This window comes from Ambystoma mexicanum, chromosome 8, assembly GCF_040938575.1.
Source record: "Ambystoma mexicanum isolate Mex_15411 chromosome 8, UKY_AmexF1_1, whole genome shotgun sequence".
NCBI lineage: Eukaryota > Metazoa > Chordata > Amphibia > Caudata > Ambystomatidae > Ambystoma > Ambystoma mexicanum.
In genome coordinates this window covers 1,146,462,270-1,146,479,069 of record NC_090929.1, presented here as the reverse complement: position 1 = coordinate 1,146,479,069, position 16,800 = coordinate 1,146,462,270, and the positions used below count along the sequence as shown (strand labels likewise).

The window sequence follows — 16,800 nt, the reverse complement described above, 5'->3', positions numbered from 1 at the left end:
TCTTTTAGCAAGGATTGTACCATTTGATTGTAGTCCTTTATATCTAGGAGCACTGTGGCTCCACCTTTGTCAGCTGGTTTAATCATTATTTGATCATTGTCAGACAGTGCTCGTAATGCCAGTCTTTCTTTTTTGGAGATGTTGTTGAATGTTACTGGCTGTTCTTCCTCCAGTTCTTCAATCCTCTTAAGTAACGCTTTTTCAAAGGTTATGGATTCTGGAGTTATTCCATGTGGGGGTGGATAGAAGGTGGATTTCCCCCTAAGATTGGTTGCACTCTTTTCTGATTCTGTGTAGATGTTACCAAAGTGTTGTTTCAGTCTGATTTTACGGACTAGTTGTGCTACTTCAATTCGAGTTTGAAATGGATCATGTGTGGTGGTAGGGACAAAGGAAAGCCCTTTTTCCAGAAGGTCATGTTGGTCTTTAGTCAATCTATGATTGGAGAAGTTCATCACTAGGGATTTTTCCCTTGGCTGTTTAGGAGGTCTTAGTTCGTTGCTGTTAGGGTTTGGATTGATACTTGACTGGGATACACTAATGCTGCATCTCTGTGGTATCTCTCGTCTGTCGTATGTTGGATTGATGTCCTCATTGTACCATGTGACTGTCTTTTTCTTAAGTGCACTTTTCAGGGGGCCGTTGACGTCCGTCCTCCGTCCCCTGCTGCGTGTCACCCGTGGTGATTGGTTCTGCCCAGGAGCTTGCCACTGTCCTCTTCCTCTGTTTCTGGTCTTTCCTTGTCCCCGATGAAAAAATTGGGGTGCTGAGGGACCATTTTGATTAAGTTGGTTATTAGTAGCACTGCTCGTGCTTGCCATGCTATTATTGCTCCCGTCGAGCTACCACTAGAAAAGGTCCAGTTCTGTGGCTTGGGGTGATTACTTTGTATCCTTTTCCTATTGAATTGATTGAAAAGTTGGCCTGGCATAGAAGTAGTCTGGCTCTGATCTTCATAGTGAGCATCCGTGATGTAAGGATGTATTCTTTCTTGAGTGTAGGAAGCCAGGTCTTTCCTGAGTTTCAACACTTTTTTGTTTAGATTTAGTTCCTTAAATTCCTTCATGGAGATTTCCAGCTCTTCAATGCTTTTCTTATAGAACTTGAGGCCGTGGGCTAGTTTAAGAGCGTCCTGTTTTTCTTCGATTTCTTTCATTAATTTCTCAGATACTATCTTGACTGTGCTGATAATCAGCACAAGCCAGTTCCGTGTACACTTATTTGAAATATACGACCAGTCCTTCCTGAACTGAATTTGTTCCAAGAAAATCCTTGGTTCAGTCCTAACAATTAAGCCCATAGGGGCTGCGTGTGCCCGTAAATATTCAGTCATTATGGCTCCGTGGAGCTCAGTTCGAATCAGCTGCTTTTTTAGAACTTCAAGTTCATTCCAATCATTTCCATTGGTCCCGATCTCAGGAATCCCTTCTATGCCCAGTATGGAGGGATTACTTAGAAAGTTCTCTACTAGATCTTCTGCATACGCCAAATATAGGTTTTCTGCCATTCTGGTGGTTCTTTTTTGGAAGATTCGTTTTGTGTTGTTGTGCTGGTTCCAGAGTTGCAGACTCCAATGAAGAAAAGATTGCCGTGCACTAACTAAAAATTATTTGCTATAAAAGTTTTATAGCTGTGGTCCACAGCGGGAAGCTATTAGAAGAATCACTTGACACAAAGGGACCAAAGGGGGGGTCTCATGCCCGAGTCTACCCTTATGTATTCGCACAATAGAAGACTCAGGTTGATCAGTTCTGTGGGGGATATTGTAGTCAAATATTAAATTTTTAATTTGGGTTCGCCCTCTTGTGAGGTACTTGGGATTGCTTAAAAACTGCTTCATAGATGAAAAAAGATGTTTTTAATTATCCGCAGGGCATAAAAAGAGAATACATATATGTGTATCCGTAATGGATACTTGCATTCATTTTTCAAAATTTCCTAGAGATTCAGATCTCCCATATTGTTTCTTCTGCTCTGGTCTTTTTCATACTTTTTTCAGAGTCCAGATAGGAATATTAGTGATTCCCATCTTTTTTTGAAGGGGAGTCAAAAATAGGAAGGCCCGACGAGTTTCAAGAAAATAATTTGTCTGTTTGTCCAGGTTTGTTCCTGGTAAAGAAGCCACAAAAAGCCCACCGGTTTCAGTGGCACAGACAAGGTAAAGGCCACATTCATCAGGGCTGGGCGGACACTTAAAGGTTGCTGTGTCGACAGATGGATAATTGGTCGGATAATGCCAGGAGTACCCACCTAGTTAGAGGGGTCCCCACGAGTATCCGTATCGTTGGGAAGATTGGGTAATGCACTTCCCAATAGGGCATGAGGCATTTGTCATGCCCAGGAATCTGAAAAAAAGAGGTGATGTTTTAAGACTTTAAACAGAAGGGGCGAACAAAACAACATTGTTTTTGATAAACAGTTAAACATAGGAAGTGCTAGACTGAAGGGGTCAAATCACATGGAGATGACCCCCGGCAAAATTAACTCAAAGGGCTACAAAAATATGGACCGCATGTGTTACTGAGGTTGACATAAAGATAGGAAAACACAGAATGAAACAGGAAGTGTTGATCACATCTCTCTGTGAAATTCCATTTTTGATGGGGACAGATTGCCTGAAAAGATCGTCTCCTCTCATAGATGGGGTGAATGGGGTACTGTGGTCTTTAACCAAAAAAAGATTAAGACCTAAGAAAATAAAGTCACAAAACAGCAGTATAAATTAATGCCATACTGTTGCCAAATCAAATGATGCAGTGGAGGTGTACCTACAGAATAGCTGTGTGCCCAGTGTCACTATTTTGATGTGTCAGGATAAAATGCAAAGTAAACAAGAAAAACAATCTGTGCAGATTTATTTGGATCCTAGGAAGAAATGGCAAACTGAAATAGATGAACAGTCATTATGCTTCTATTTAAAAGAGAAGAAATGCAAACAGAACACTATTCCTAAGGCAGACACGGAAAAACGCATCACCACCCTTGCTGAAATACACATGGAAGATGAGCAGCCATGGATTCACATGGTATGAGAAACTACTGCAGAGAATGATGTAAAGGGAGGAGATCCCAAAATGTATAATTAAAAACCAATATATCTCTGGTTTGGGCAATCCAGATTTTGAAAATCGAATTGCAGGAAGGTGCATGCTAAAGATTAACAATGGACAAAAAACCATCTACCACAATGTGTGGATAGTGAGTGGGACACAAAATGATTTTTATCTGGGCAATGATATCATGCACAGAATGTACATGTTATTAGATTTTCTTGACCAAAAAATATGCTCCCGACTAGGTGGGCCTGACAACAGAAAGGCTTATCATTGTGCACAATTGGTCCCATATGCAATTGAATTACAAATGAAGGATGTTACTATTCCTGCATTCACCAAGCAGGTTGCTATAACACTAAAGTGCAAGAATGGACAGCAAATGAAATATTCTGATGCATTTGTGTGCTTGAATGAATCCATGAAACAGCAAGGCCTGGATTATGAATATACCCCACTGGTTGATGTTGGGGAAGGGTCCATCAAATTTATGGTGAATAATAAAGGATGTCAGGATATTCATTTTGAGAATTCTTTATCAGGAATGGCCATACAAAAAATCACATTATACTGCAGATTTCAATAACATGGTGATTGGAAATATCCCTGAGAGATATGTAGATGCACAGGGTGTTTTGCCAGAATATCTGGATTCTCAACCCAAAGGGATCTTTAAAATTCAATCTGTGTACCCTTATGATTCCAATGAGACAGTGTGCTGTCACCAAGAGAATTGTATAGTATTTGACTTAAATGAAAATGAAACAGAAAATCAGCACATTGAAGTGGAATTTTCAAAAATGGTAGAGGAGCACATTCTGTTAGCAGATGCATGTGATAGCGAAGAGGATAAGAATGAGTTTAGAAAAATATTTATGGAATTTAAAAGAAGTATTTGCCAAAGATGCATATGATTGTGGCCTAACTAATTTACAAATTTTTGGTAGAAATCCAGTATGTGTGCGCCAATATCGATTGCCACCGGCATGCTTAGAGTCATTGGCAGAGATAATTAAGAACTTGGAGTCTAGGGGAATTATCAGACCCGTTCGTAGTACCTCTAACACTCCTATTTTAGGTGTGTTGAAGCCAAATGGTCAATGGTGTCTGTGTGCAGACCAGAGGGAATTAAATAAAAGAGTACCAGTGTCCAGATGGTCGCTGCCATTCATTGATCAAAGTATTGCTCAAGTGCATGGGTCAAAGGTGTTTACCACATTAGATCTTACATCTGGATATTGGTGTGTGCCACTGGCAGAGGACATTCAGAATTAATTTGCATTTTCATTTTATAAAACGCAATACGCTTGGGCTAGAACACCATTCGGGTATGTCAATAGTGGGTGCGAATTTGGCATATTTTTGAGAAAGGCTATGCCAGTTGCAGCGGAAAGAGGAACTATAGTTTATGTAGATGATGTCCTGATAAAAAATGAACATTTAAAAAGACATGTTCTTGACCAATTGCAAAAGGAGGGTGCCAAAGTATCTTCACAGAAAGCCCAATGTTGCAAGAAAAAGGTGAATTTCCTAGGCCATGAGGTAACTGAACATGGGCTAAATCCACAAAAGAAAAAGGTGGAGGCCATACAGAAATTGAAAGATCCTAGAAATGTGAAAGGTTTAAAAAGTTTATTAGGAATGACGGGATATAACAGGAAATTTATTGAACATTATGCTGAAATTACTCAACCATTGACTAAACTATTGGAGCTGAATATGCCCTGGAAATGGGAAAAGGAGCAATCTGAGGCAGTTGCTAAATTGAAGGAATGTCTCATAAAGGCACCATGTTTAGCGTATCCCATAAAAAACGGAGATTTCTTTATTCAAATAGATTTCACTGCACATTGTATGTCAGCAGGGTTATCTCAAAAACATGATTTGAACCACAAAACTATTGCTTATGCAAGTAAGGCATTTTCCCAGGTTGAGATTAAATTCAGTGAATGTGAAAAGGCTCTTTTGACTACTGTGTGGGCGTTGCAACATTTTTGCCCCATTGTTCAATGGGAAAAGGTAATCATTGAGACAAATCTTCAACCATTGCTGTTTTTACAGAGTAAAAGGATTAGGTCAGGCAATCTAGCACTTCATGGACATTGGCATTGCAAGGCTTTCCTATAGAAGTGAGGTATGGCCAGAATAAAAAGAGCCCAGTTGCTCGAGGATTAGCAGATTTACATGACTGTGCAGCTGAATGTGTATCAGATGAAGTAGAGGTGAAATCTAGTTTGCAGGAGTTTGAACAATCACCACACAAAGCGTTTGATGAAGACATGTAATAACTTACCAACTGTATATGTTGATGGATGGGCCTTTCACACTGAGAATGACAGCAATAAACAGTTGGTATCAGGGATAGGAAATGTCTGGTTGAAATGTGCGGACATTCCTAGTATAGGGATGAAAATTGGGGCTAGGAGTAGCCAGGTAGCAGAGTTGGCAGCCATTTATAAAGCAATTACTACTGCAGTTGATAATAAATTCAGTGAAATTGTGCTGGTGACTGATTCTGATTATGCACGAAATAGCTTTGTAGAATATTTGCCTGGCTGGAAAGCAAGAGGCATGCTTACATATAATAAAAAGCCTCTCAAGCATGGGAAAATGATACAGGCTATAGACAAATTAGTGTCAGAAAATGATTTAACAGTATACTGGAGGAAAATTCGTGGACATTTGAAAACTCCAGGAGAAGATAAGGAGGGAAATGATAAAGCAGATCACTTAGCCAAGAGTGGGGCTGTTATGGGAGAGTTGTTACCCATTGAACACTTCATTGGTGAAATACAAATAGATGCAGTTACATGCTCTAAGACTCCAAAAGAGGTAGAACAACCAGTAGTGCAATGGAGTTATGATACACCAGATCAAGTTCTGATTAATGCGCAAAAAGATGATCCAATATTGGGGATCTATTGCAATCATTTGATGGACCCCGAACAAAATCCTTTAACTGAAAATGATTGTACAGGAAAGGAAGAGTTGAGGTTGTTATTAAATTAAAAAAAACGGATTAGGCTACATGATGGACTAAAGATCAGGGAATCCATAACAGGACAGATACAGTGGGTGGTACCCCTTTCATTCAGAGGGCTAATGTTATACCATGCGCATGATGCAATAACTGCAGGACACAGAGGTTCACAAAAGACTTTAGAGATACTGAAAGATTATGCTTACTGGCCACATATGTCCCAAGATGTGGAATTATACAGTAGGGGGTGCCTGGTATGTGCCCAATTTAAACCCGCTTCACCAATGCATAGAGGTCCACTGATGAAGAGGCTTAACCCTTCCATGGTCAGATTTGCAAATTGACTATGTAGGGCCTGTAAAAAGGTCGAGTAGGGGGAAACGTTATCTTTTGACCGTGGTTTGTTTGATGTCAAAATGGGTAGAGTGTATCACTGCACAAGATTGTAGTGCACAAACCACAGCTACATTACTGGTAAATCATATATTTTCAAGATTTGGATAACCACAAAGAATAGAGTCAGACAGAGGAAGTCATTTCACAAGCACCTTAATGAGTAAGGTGTGGCAGATATTGGAGGTGAAAATGAACTGCATATTGCGTTCCGGCCCGCCTCTTCTGCAAATATTGAACGTTGCAACAGGTCTGTTGTGGGGATATTAAAGAAGTTTGTAGCGGGGCTAAGTTCCAGTTGGGATTTACGATTACCTCCGATATTAATGGCAATCAGATTGACTCCTGCCAAAGCGACAGGTATCACTCCTCATGAGGTGTTAACAGGAAGGAAGATGGTACTGCCACAACATTTATTATACAGGACACATGAGCAGGCACTTGTGAGTGCACCTACAGTTCACGAATATGTGGAAGAACTGAGGAAGCATTTACAACATGCATTTGCATTTGTGAAGCAAAATTTGGAGAGAGCTGCTGACAGTGCAAAGTCATATTATGATAAAAAGACATCTGTGAAAGAGTATAATGTAGGAGATCAGGTATGTAAAGTTCATTTTGGAAAAGGAAAACAAAAATTCGAAATTTCTTGCGGCATGGCAAGGGCCATTTCAAATAGTGGCTAAGATGTCTACAAAAATAGTAGACAACATATTAAAGACAGAGGGTGAAATTGTAACAGAACAATCTGTTCATGTTAACCAAATTAAACCCTGTCACCCCAAATATGAAGTCAGGAGACTTGAGCAAGTAGAGACAGCTTAAGTGCCCTGAATATATGGAGATAAAGACACAGTGGCTGTCTTCATAGTGTCCCAGGCCATAAAAATAAAAATAGATGTAATCTTTATTGTAGAGATAAATGCAGATGAAAATACCACATTTGATAAAAATTGATAGAAGGTGCTGGATCAGGTTAAAAGAATGGTTCACCCAAAAATGTTTATTGCAAAAAAAGATGCGCAATAATAAAAAAAATAGATAGGGACTTAAAAAAAAAGTGCCAATGTAAAATTTTGAGCAAATGAAGCTCAAAATTTACAAAAGGAAGCACATGGGGGCATCCATTTTGTGAAATCGATGCCCGCCTGTGCTTGCTTTTGCAGCACTAATGAAGGAAAAGCCAGCCAGCTACCACTGGGTGGCTTTTCCTTCATTGGTGCCGGGACTCGGAGGGCGCAGACCGGAGACTACAGGCAGAAAAGCTGCAGCTGCATCTCGGTAAGTGCTACTTATTTTAAAAAAATAAGCACTAGCTGCGTTTTTTTTTCTAAGTTTTCCGAGCTGAAGGAGCCCGGAAACTTAGAAATAAAACCGCAGCTTTAAAAACGTTGTATTTATGTTTGCGGTAGCTTTTGAAGCTACCGCAAACAAATACGTTATTGTGTTTGAAAATGCTGCGGATTTTCTTTCTAAGTTTCTCAGGCTCCTCCGAGGTGTTTTCAAAACACAACCGCGTTGTGTTTCTGCCTAAAGCTGCTTTCAGGCTCCCCACGGGGAGCGTGAGAGCCACAAATGGGAAAACAGCAGTAGGCAGAAACACTGCAGCATTTAGCATTTCAGAAAACAACCGCGTTGTGTTTCTGCCTAAAGCTGCTTTCGCATTTGGGGCTTTCAGGCTCCACACATGGAGCCCGAGAGCCCCAAATGGGAAAACAGCTTTAGGCAGAAACACCACGCCATGGAAAGCACCGGAGACCCAAAGTGATAGCCACGGCAGGCAGAAACACAAAGCGGTTGTGTTTCAAAAACGCTGTGGTTTTTCTTTCTACGTTTCATAGGCTCCTCCGAGCCAGAGGAGCCTGAGAAACTTAGAAAGAAAAACCGCAGCGTTTTCAAACACAATAACGTATTTATGTTTGTGGTAACTTCAAAAGCTACCACAAACATAAATACAACATTTTTAAAGCTGCGGTTTTATTTCTAAGTTTTCCGGGCTCCTCCAGCCCGGAAAACTTAGAAAAAAAAAACACAGCTAGTGCTTATTTTTTAAAAAATGCGTCCTCCGAGTCCCGGCACCAATGAAGAAAAGCCACCCAGTGGTAGCTTTTGTTTACTACAGCTGGCTGACTTTTCCTTCATTAGTGCCGCAAAAGCGAGCACAGGCGGGCATCCATTTCATAAAATAAATGGATGCCCCCATGTGCTTGCTTTTGTAAATTTTGAGCTTCAAGTGCTCAAAACTTTACATAGGGACTTAAAAAAAAAGTGCCAATCCATTTTTTTTATTATTGCCCATCTGTTTTTGGAATAAAAATGTTTGGGCGAACCATTCCTTTAACTTATGGTACAAATGAGATGTTCTACATGAAAATTGTTTTGATGTATGATGATGTCATATGTATGTTATTGTTTCTCTCTAACATGTGCTTAGTTACAGAAATCGGAAGAGTCAATCAGAATGTTTTGGACTACATTTTGTTTTTGTGTGGTAGAAAGGGTAAAATTGGTATTGTGCTATGTACTTAATCTGTTCCTTTTCTATTTAATTTAGAATACTAACAAATATTGATTGGGGTCGGAGGTCGCAGGACCGGACGACACGAGAGATGATGGAGTCATGGAGTCCACAGGATGAAGCTCAAGTAAAGCCTCCGGACGAAAGTATGGAGGTGAAGACAAAGCGACATGGATGCCTAAAGAGATGATTTCTATGGAAAAGCACCCAGGAGCACCAGGATGAAAGAGTTTCACCGAATGAACCAGATGATGAGAAATTGACGATCAGGACATCTCAAAGGTGCAGTCATAAAGATGGTAAACGTCATTAAAGGAACAGTAGTGAATTGAACTTAATTCTACAGCGTTCCTGATGAAGCATAGTATTGTTCTATGGGACTGAAAATAAGTATGGTGGAGAATCACATGTTTGTTATTTTAATTATTTGTTTTAGTTAGTTATATTAGTCATTTATTTTATCTATGTATTTTATTTTATTATTTTTGTTATCATATATGAAATGTTGATGTCACATATATAAAGATTATGAGTAAAAGAACATTCAAACCTACGTGGACAAATCGGTTGGAAAGAAAGACGTATGGATATTTCGTTATATATGGACATGCACATGTGTATGTGGACTCAGCCTGTTTGGGATCTGTTTTACTTTTGTTATAATTGAGCAGTGGTTTATTAAGAAATATTTTAAGGTTCATTTTACTGAGCTGCTATTATTTCAATTGTGATATATATAATGGAAAAAGAAAGAACCATTTGGGTTTCCTCCAATTGTGGATTTGGTTAGCCAGAATTGTCGAAAAAAAGGAGGGTATGTAAGTAAGGACATGTATAGCATATAGCAATTTTTTTTTGGCCCAATTTGAAACTGCAGATATTCAGAGCACACATAGAAAAACTTAGTGTGCTGCCGGGTTCAAATAATGAAGTGCACCATGTTTTTTTTATGATTCATGTATGGAGACTACATTATAATATATAACTGACTTGACATTATTAACATTACTAAAATACTAATTCTAACTTCTCTATCATTAAAATGCAGTCTCATATGCAAAATGAGGTGAAATCCATGTTTTGGTGGCACTGCTGAGATTCATTTTGGCGTTTTCTTCAGCTTGTGGAGAACAGAAAAAATGCAAGCTGCAGGAAGCAAAGTGAAACAGTAACTCTGAGTCTAAAGCTTTCATTGTTCTGAAAATGAGGGCTGGTACACAGCAGTTTTTTTACTATGATTGGTGGAAATTGTAGGCAGACAAGCCATGTCAATAAGGGGGTGGATAAGAGTTTTCTTAGTAACAAGAAATGAAGAGAGTAGTTAGTTCATGCTGGGCCGAGGGGACAGACAGAGGTTCCAGGGGGTAGAGCACTAGCTGTGGGACATAATCAGCTGGCGCTACCCACTCAAGATTATGGAAGAATTTCATGCTGACACTGGGTCTGCATCTGCGAACAAAACGAGGTTGTGCGTGGGACTTCAAAGAAAGGCCGACCTTGGTAAGATAAGTGCTAAGTGAGGACCAGATAAAATGCTGTATGCGTGGCTAAGATTTATTAGAGTGTAGGGAAGTTAGGAAATCATTGCATGTTTATTTTTCGTTATTTTCAGAATGTGGGAACATTAATCCATGTTTAAAAAAATAACTGCTTGTTCTGTTTTGTTCTCTTGTATTGCAGATGATGCTGTAATTAATCCATGGTAAAATGTGGTGACTTGTAAATAAGATACAATAAAAGAAGTATTTATAAAAACCAATGGGATTTTTGTGTCATTCATGCATCTGTGAATTATTTACATAAGTGATGTATAAAGGGGAGGCTCACATCAGTGCAGTAGTGCAATTGCCAATTTAACACTGCAAGTAAAATAGCAAACAAGAGAAAGCTAGTAATAAACAGCTATAAAGCAGAGGTTTGTGTGCAGTGTGATGAATGTTTCCTTCCTTGCATGTTGATGAGAAGGTGTCTGATCTGATACATAGATTACTGGATTTACATAAACCAGTAATACCAGCCACAAACTGTAGGTGGTGTTATGAATAAAATCATTGGGTTCTACTAAATTGTATAAATCCGGGGCTCTCTACAGACAACTAGAAGGTATTCTAATAGAAAGGAAAGGTTTATTTTATGATGGGGTTATAGTATAAAAAAGAAACCATGCTCACCACTATACTACAGGAATAAAATACCGCAAAACAAGATACCACTAAAATTACCACCAATACAAGCTAACAAGGATTGGTCACTAAAATAGTATGATACCAAACCCAATCTAAATCTAAGACTAATTTACTGCCAAATTACCGCCAATATTTTTACAGTAAGAAAATACCGCCAAATCCCGAATTTACCCCAATAAAACAAAATCTCCTACAGTATGAAGGCTGAAGCAGCTGGTGTGTTAGGTGTGTGGATTGACTGTTGGGAGCGTGCACGTCTTTGGACAGATGTTTGAAGATGCTGCTACATCTTTAAGTGTAAAGTAATTTCCAGAACCTACAAGCTGCTCCATCCGTCCCCTTTTTCATAAATGGGTCTCTTCCCTTCTTACTATGCCCGCCTACTACACTCAGTGAAAGAGCTATCTTGGCTCACACTTCAGCTTCCTCCACTGGTTCCTGTGAGCATGTGACATGTACCAGTCTAGTGCCCTTTCTTCTCTAGTACCACCTGCAAATCACACGGCTTCCAGCGACCTCATATTCATTTGCCAAGCACATATTACTTCCACACCTGAAACACCTGCGAAATGCCTTTTCTAGTCCACTTTTCACTACAGATTCTTTCTTACTGTATGTGTTCTCCTTATAGCCATAAACATGGCATTTTGTCTTCCTCTTCTTTGCTAATTTCCCCTGTCATACATTAAAGAACATTCTATTTTCTTAACCAATGTTATAATCTCATCTATTGTGAGCTAACCCAGGAGTGGAATTTCCTCAGATATTCTATTGTTCCCTACATTATTAATAGAAATTGGTCTCCAATGTGCTCACGTGAATTCCCAAACTCACATGTTGCAGCTGATCTTCGCAATGATCTGCCAAAATGACAACTGTTCTCACGTTGGTATTTTAATGCATTGCTACTTATGGATACTTTGAATTTGTTCAAACGACAACCCTCTCAATCTACCTCCCTAAAATCTGCAACACTTTTTAAAACCATCCTTTATTCTGCAGATAAACAAAGTAGTAGTACTAGAGCGCCTTCTTATGGTTTGCATTGACATTTTGCCCCCACACTGTAAGAAGGCATGGGCAGATTCTCAGAAATGAGCAGAAATGTAAAAAGCACAGCGCATGTCCTTTTTCATTTGCACTCATTGCAAAAATGCACAGGTCGCCTTCTCTCAAAGGAAACTAGCGCATTTTAGGAGGGCTGAGCAGCAACACATACATTAGTGTCAATGTATATGACTGGATCCCAGCAAACATGCAGTTGTTGGAAGTTCATTTCATGGAGCCAGGCTCTTAGTGGTGTGCCCATTTTATGTAAGGGTCAATCTTTACCCTCTAACGGAGGAAAGAGGGCCCGTCTCTGTGAAATGCATGAAAAATGTTTAAAAAAATTATTTCTGTCTCTGTTTGAGGGATAGAAATGCAAGTGGGACAGCACTGGCTGAACAGCAGTGGTTCATACAGTTACTATCCTCACACTTAAAAATGGGTGACAGGGTCTGGATTGACACTAATCAAATGTGCACTGTCTGCGTCTACTCCAAACAGGAGCAGGCGGGTGCCTTTCCGTTTTGCACAATTAAAACACATCCCTTTTGTGGATTATGGATTCACTTTAAACTGCACAGAAAAGTCCCCCGATTTACGTAAATGTGCAAAGGGATGAAAAGTGGCATTTGAATGTGCACATCTGTGATGCACACATTCAAATACCTTTTCTGAAGAGGTTGCATTTTTTTGGCGCAAATGATGAGAAATGCGATCGCATCTCATCATTTGCACAAATAACCTTCTTTCAATATGCTGCATTTTTACATACGCCTGACCTGCTGCTGAAAAAAAAACAATGCTGGGAATGGAATGTAGATGAGTCATTCAATACATCTTCAGAAATAAAGGGAAAAAACTCCACTACCTAAACTGGCACTTTCACTGCTAATAGCACACCACTAACCCAACAGACGCGTGTCCTGAAATAAATATGAGCAGATAGGCTTTCTCAAATCAATTCCTCCACCCAGGGGCGTTGCTAGGGGGGTGGGGGTAAGGGGGCTATAGCCCCTGATCTCCCTGATAGAATTTCAGGAGCTACAGCCAAAAGACTAGCTAGCCCCCAGTCCCTACAGTTCCAACATCAGCTTAGCCCCGGGTCTTTTCCAGACCTAGCAACTCCCCTGCCTTCACCAATACATTCGCTAATGACAACATATCTAGCATTTGCCTGCCCAGAACATCCAAATGACAAACATTACTCAGCATTATCTAGAGGACATAGAAAACCGGTTGCTTCTGCTTCTGGTTGCACGTTTGCACCGCCTTTGTTTCCGTGAGGACACCGGCGCGATGCTGGGACGGCCAATCCGGATTCTGTGTAAAGTTTGTGGGGCCACTAAAGTGTTTCACAGAGTCATCACAAGAGACGCACGTCGCTCCGATACGGGTAGCCGGAGAGGTACCCCCTCCTCACTTGGCTGAGCCTGGCACGTAGCTAGCTTGTGCTCTCTTCTTCCTTTGTGAGGCCCTGATAATGTTTCCATTCTTCTACAAGCATACTGCACAGCAGTGGCGCACCTCTACCGCCCCCGCAGGCCTTACTCTAGAATGGCAGTACAACAGGGCGCTGAGATGCATATTAATATGTAAAGTAGCTTTCATATTATCTATGCCTCACCAGACTTGTGCAGGTCTTTACTGCCGCGAGGCCCTCATCATCCGACCTCAAATATTCGTAGCCAGGTAGAATAAAGCCACAGGGACCCAGGCCTCGGAGTTGTTTTGGTCGCTTCACCAGTTCGCACCAACCGCCTTTTTCATTCACATTGCAGAAGCCTCTTTCATATCGTTGCATTCCATGGCCTGCACGTGACATCACCTAGAGCGACGTCCCTTCCCCACTGTACTGCACCTAACGCTGTGAAATGATTAAAGCAGATATCACACTGGGTTTAAGTCTCTCCTTTATGGTAGAAGAAATGACGTGCATTTGGCGTCGTAAATGAGCTATTTGGAACAGCCAAAACTGAATTTTTAAATGTGTAAGGTATGCGAATCCAGGGGGAAAAACGACCAAGACAAAAAACTCGCAAGAAGAATCTCGCAAGACATTTGTAAATGGGAAATATTGGGCATTTTACATTTTAATACACAGTCATGCGATTGTAGGCTAATGGACTGAAACATAATATCTTTACATTGTGAGCTGATCTATTCAAGTCTAAGCTCTTCCAGCTCTGCCCCGAAGAACAGAAGAAAGAAGGTTTCCTCTACCAACGGCGGGAGGCCAAGAGGAAGACTGTCCTCTCAATCCCATTACTGGATGACATCTGGGATGAGGGGCGGGTGCTCCTGAAGAACCCGTCCACGGCTCCTGCTATGAAAAATAAATAAATAAATAAAAAAATAATAATAATAATAAAAAAAGTCAGTGATCTGAGTAATCTAGATTTATGCTCCACTATATGCACAATGTCATTGCTCCTTGCATGACTGAACACTGTACGGCTGTCCGCTTCTCCCTTCTTGCGTTAAAACCAACTACATATTGGTACTGCCCTTCAAACTTCGCTAAAGAAATCCACAACTATATCCGTTATAGTTTTCAAAAATGACATGTTTTACAGAGCCAGTGAAGTTTATGGTACTCAAGTCAAATCTTCTCAACTTTTCTTTTAAACTTCTTTCTAAAAGATTATTACAACATCGTATCTGAATGTTAGAATGCATTGGAATTGTCATGGAAGCTGAGCCTTGCATGAAAAGGCCATCCTGACACCTGCTAGCTTGAATCCCAGGAAGAACGGCTCCATAAAACTCTTTTAGCATTAAATAATGGCTATGATGAGTATCATATGGTTAAACAAACAGCTCATTTTCTACCTCTGAGTAATGCGCACTGCCTAGTGCAGAAAACCTGTGGAAGCCGTTTTGTTCACAATTTCACAGATTGAGGATGGAATGGCTATTGCAATACCCACAAGATGGGCACAGCCACAGAAATTCCAAAATCAAACACCAAGGTCACCACAGGGAGGAGAGATGGACACTGCGATGCATGGGACAATACAAGACTTTGTGGTCTAACTTCAGGAGGGCCCTCTGGATTGGCAGCAAACTAGGATTACCCCTTGCAGCACCCCAATGACAATATGCGCAGTGGCCATTTTGAATTGGTGAGGTTATCAACAGCCCCAGGCCCCTCTTTACAACATTTTCCAAACTCTGCTCGGACCAGAAGAGGGACATGTTCTGCTTGGGAACGGAGAGAGCATGACTGCCAGCCACACTGCTGAAGCAGACCTTTTCAAACAGAGAAGCAATGTATGGACTGTTGGCTAAAGCTCATACCTCTGGACTTAGAACTTCAGAATGTGAGCTGTGAGAGAGAGCATCTGAACTCAGGCTCTGGCCAAAAGCTGGTGCATTCAAGGCATACAAGGGGGAGCAAAGACAAGAATTGAAAGCACTGGTGCAGTGATCATAACCAGAGCAAAAAGGCTGCAGTCGTCAAACACATTTGACCATTGAAGAACCCAAGTGAACTTCATTAATACAGAAAGATATCCAAAAATCAAAATAGCCCCCTACCATGCTTTAAAAGGAGTTAAATACTTGAATCACAATGTAAAGACCAATATTCCAATTGCACCCAGAGTAACCAGCTCAGCATAGGATTGCATGGGCCTAGGGGACATGTGTCCTTGCCATGCAAATCACCCAGCAACATGCATTCAATTGCACCCAGAGTAACCAGCTCAGCATAGGATTGCATGGGCCTAGGGGACATGTATCCTTGCCATGCAAATCACCCAGCAACATGCATTCAACAAGGAGAAGCAACAATTCTTGAGATTAGCTGCACATTCACCCACCTCCAGAAAGTAAAAATATAAGTCCCTGGCCAAGCATTGGGAAGCACATATATTTGCATGCACTGTAAAGGTGTGGGAGGAAAACTAAGTCAGCACAGCAGCATTGTTAAATGTTAAATGTTGAAGGGATTTGTACCGCGCACCGTCACCAACAGAGTTGGTCCCCAGGCGCTCTTGGAGAACCCTCGACAATTGCTGTGTTATTCTTTGCATGTTCTTACTTCACGAATGGCCATAAGGATGTGCTAGGGTACTCCAGGAAAAATACTTAGAAGCCAGAATCGTTCTTCCAAGAAACTTACCATTGTGGGGTTATTATTTTTTAGACCAAATAATTGAGGTTAAGAACACATGTGTACTTCAGGGTTAGATAATCATTTGGACAGAGCAGAGACAGAAAAAAGTGATGCCATTGGATAGGGTAATGGATAATATTTTCCAATTGGGACTAGCTGACAAGCAGAAGAGCGAAACATGGAACAGCGAAATACCCCAGCACTGAAGCCCAAATATAATAATGCATGTGCTGGCACCACAGACACTTTGACATTATTGCAAACAGGAAGAACTCTGCAGGGACAACATTAATTCATTCATTTAAATAAAGGGAGCATAACATTCAGCAATACATTGATGCTTATGTTATAGTTAGGGAAGTAAGCAGAACATAAAGGGGGTTAATTGTTTATTTTCTGCTTAGGGGAAACAGGCGTTACATGTTTACAAATTAGCTATGATTATGTGGTACGTGAGAGGCAGCAAAGTATATGGTGTAACCCTAATTGGAGATGGGAAGGCATCT

The 16,800-nt window shown here is 40.6% G+C and overlaps 1 protein-coding gene across 2 annotated transcripts in view; it reads right to left on the bottom strand.

The window, feature by feature from the left end:
• RHOBTB1 (Rho related BTB domain containing 1) overlaps positions 1-16,800 on the bottom strand; it is a 760,683-nt gene that overhangs the window by 507,136 nt on the left and 236,747 nt on the right. Inside the window, exon 1 of one of the 2 annotated variants that reach the window (XM_069611209.1) lies at positions 13,802-13,874. The exons of the other annotated variant lie outside the window; for it this stretch is intronic. The gene's annotated coding sequence lies outside the window, so the exon portion shown is untranslated. Of the gene's footprint in view, positions 1-13,801; positions 13,875-16,800 lie in introns of those variants that run through there. 2 annotated transcript variants of the gene reach the window in all.